This window comes from Ursus americanus, chromosome 19 (genome assembly GCF_024610735.1).
Source record: "Ursus americanus isolate L20-20 chromosome 19, mUrsAme1.1.p, whole genome shotgun sequence".
Classification (NCBI taxonomy): Eukaryota; Metazoa; Chordata; class Mammalia; order Carnivora; family Ursidae; genus Ursus; species Ursus americanus.
This window is the reverse complement of record NC_142145.1, coordinates 12,480,826-12,484,643: the sequence shown is the minus strand read 5'-3', so window position 1 is coordinate 12,484,643 and position 3,818 is coordinate 12,480,826.

Genomic DNA, 3,818 nt, shown 5'->3' with positions numbered 1-3,818 from the left:
GGGATGAAGAGGAAGTAGGAGAAGGATGGAGGACAGTACAAAAAGAAGCCAGTTAATATAGTTTGAGGTCCAGATGAACATCTGAGTTTGAGGAATGATGAAGATACTGTATTAAATTCTATTTTAGGTTCTTATGCTAAGCACATCTACATAGGATAAGGTTGAAAGGAATTAGACTACAAGAGGTCAATGACAAGTTGCAATAAAATTTCATACAAAATTCACAGAAGCCCCTGATATCTTGCTTTAGTTTACTGAGGATCCCTCTCACAAACAGAGGGTATGTTTTGAGACAGGCTAATGAATACTGTAGATCCTGAAATTTTTTTGCATACTTACATTAAAAACATTGGCATTGTAAAGAAGAGAGATGAGCAATTCCCCCTTTAAATCTGATTTGCATACAAACTGAGTGAACCCCATAAAGATTGCCTTAGTCACATACTATTTTGAAACTTGGTGCAAAGGCTTAATGCTTAATAGCTTCTTTAGGGACCGTGCTTACTCTGAGTCACAGGAATCCATCCCAGAAGCTAAGTCTACATATCAATAAGCAGTTGCTGGGGCAGGGAGGGTGTAGACTGCACCTATGGACAGCCTTTAAAACTTAATTCTAAGGTTTCTAGGAAAATATTAAGCTTAGAAATGCTTGTTTCTTTTTATTCGACAGTGGTAAATCAGGCTTTCAGCACCCCTCTTCTTTGTCCCCTTCCTAAGTGCCTTGAAAAACATGTAGGCCTGACCGGTCCAGAGTGGTGTGGAAACACTTTCTTTGTGAATGAGAATGCATCACTTTGAGAAAGGAGATCAGTTTCATCACTCTGTGTGTGTGTGTGTGTGTGTGTGTGTGTGTGTGTGTGCGTGCGCGTGTGCCAGGGGGCAGGTGTGAATGCATTATTGATTTGCATATTCAAAGGCTGCCTCTGTTTCTGCCGCTGTAGGTGAGAGGTACGCTCACTGCTGAATCTCAAGAAACATGTAAAAAATGGCCGATGATCACATGCCGAGGTCTGAAATCTCTCCAGGTCACTTCTCTGGAGGGATTGCTAGGTTTGGGGGGTTCCTGGAGGGAACACTGGGACGCCTGGTCTCCCATCATGCACCATGTCTGTCTGGTCTGTCTCCAGTCTTATTTCGCATCGTATTCTTTACCTCACTGCCACTGTGTTTATCTTCAGCGCAGGGTCCCCTGCCCATCCTCCATCAAAATCTGCCCTCAGGAATAGACCAGTTATCAGTTATAAGCAATGCACTTGATCCTATTTCTGAGATATTTTATTTCCTTATATATTTTGATTGACTTTTTAAAATTATGAAATATAACTTGGATACATAAAAGTGCATTCAATATGTGCATACAATTTAATGAATAGAACATTGCCAATATCTCTGAAGCTTCCCTCCTCATCCTTTTACCAAAAACCTTCCCTCCCCGTAAGAGGTAAGTAGAGCTTGTAAAGGCAATCATTCGCTTAACATAGTCTGCCCACTTATGTAAGCATCCTTAAAAATACAATTTTGCCTGGCCTGATCTCATAAAGAGAATCGTAATGTGTGTATTCTTTTGTGCTTCTCTTCGGACTGTGGCTTGGGACCCCATGTGTCCTGTCATGGTGATTTCAGGCATGAGCAGATGAGGATGTATTTTGGGTGTCAGCAATACATTTTGTGTGTCTCAAGATAGTTTGAATTGAATGACCATGACCCGGTGTGGAGCACAGTTTTGAGGTGTGCTAGATAAGCAGTGGTCTGCGAACTGTGGCTGAAGGGAGGAAATGTGTCCCAGTGGGTGTCCCACTAGGACTGAGGGGGTCCTGGGATGTGGGACTTCTGGCGCTCAAACCAAGAAAGTCTCAGGCAAATTGGAACCAATTGAGCACCCTGGTTCTTCATTCACACCTCAATCTCCATGCCAACAGAGGTCCCTTCCCCACCTCTTAACTCTGAGCTTGCACTCCCAACTGCCCATTATTCCTAACAGCGCTCTCCATTCCTCCCATGATGAAACTGTCCATGTATTATTTATCATTGTATTATTTTCAGAGGGATAGAACTATCACACTAGAGAGATAATAGCAGGGAAACCCCAGATTCCAGAAGGTAAAATGCTATATTCAAACAGTTGAGGTGATCCAACTTCTTATGTTGTATGTAATCACATAGAATATAATAGAGCCAGGACAAAGTGAGCGTGGAGGGGATTAAAATTATTGAGGGCCTCTCCCACACCATACGCTATGGTGGTATAGATACACAGTATATATGGTGTAGTATACAGTATCTCTAGATGTACGCATACATTCCTATGTCTTTAAATAAAGATAGAATCGAACTGAATTCTGATTTTATGGATAGAAAAATGGGAGCTCAGAGAAACTGAGTTATTGGCTCAAGGTCATATGGCTAGTGGAGTTGCCAAGCTGGAACTTAACCCTAGATCTAGTATTTTATCCTTCATCTATTGGGAGTTTAGATATGACTAAGCAGTGAGGAGTCAAAATGAGACCACAGAGCTGATCAAGTAGACCAGCAGTGCCCTCTTCCCTCCCCTCCCACCCTGCTTCTCACATAACAGGAAAAACAACTCTCAATGCTTTTGTTTTTAAAATCACTTAATTGAAGTATGATTGATTGTGGTGGTGATCTCATAGGTGTATACTTATCTCCAATCTCAAGTGCTTTTAATGCTGGTTTGTATCTTCCTCCAGACATCTAAATACCATGCTAATGCTGCTCTTTTTTGCATTTTATTTTAAAGACTAACACTATAGACTTCCTTTCATGGAAGGAAGATGTGCGTCTTGGATACCCTGTATTCCCCAGCTGACTCCTACCCACAGTTTCCTCCAGGTATCCTTACAGAGACATATCATGAGTCTTCTTTAGCTCAATACTTCATATTTAAATCATTACAACTAAGAGAATATTACCCTCAGCTGAGCTTTAAAGTGTAGTAGGCTACACATTTCACTGTGTAATCTTTGTTTTCCCTTAAGTTAGTAATTGTATTTTTTTCCTAATTTTTTTGTTTGTTTAGTTTTCAGTGTTTCTATCACTAGCTTATTCGTCTTCTGGTGGAGGTAGGTCTCTCCCCATGTGTTCAATATGTTCAAACACATCTATCCCTCTAATAGGATATTCACCTTAGAGAACCTTAAACGATCAGGGTATTCCCTTCTAGCATTAAAACATGCCATTAAAATGAAGGCAGGGCGGGCAAACGCTTGTAGGAATAACGTATAAGGTAAAGTCAGAAACACTACGTAAAGTAAAACCTGGGGGGTTGTGAAAGAGTGAGCTCACCTGCTGCCCTCAAGTACAGGAATCATGTCTCTGAGCCAGAGCAGTGCTTGCTGCTGCCACTCTGTCCCCCAGCTCTTTGCCTGTCCCCTTCTCTAGGGGGCTACTGAGGCCCTTCTAGGTGAGTCTCTGCAGTATTTCTTGTTAGATACCAAAATCCGAGGAGGAGGTGGAATCCAACAAACAGCAATAACAAAATCAGTGGTTGAATCTGAAAAGCATGCCTTTCTCTATAGAAAAATACCAGGTGTAGCACATGTGAGTATTTACATGTACTACATAAAAATACTGATGTTAATATCAAATTAAATAAAATTGCATGCTAAATTATACTTACTAAAACATCTACTTTGACTACTTTGACTTGGATCTGTAGCACATAGGCTACACATTTCTCTTAATTTGCTTTATAAAGGACCTTAACATAATTACATTTTAATGCCATTATTTAAAACTTCCATGGTCATCACAAAAGGAAATAGGGAGTGTCTGCGTCAGAGGCTTTATATTTCAGAGTA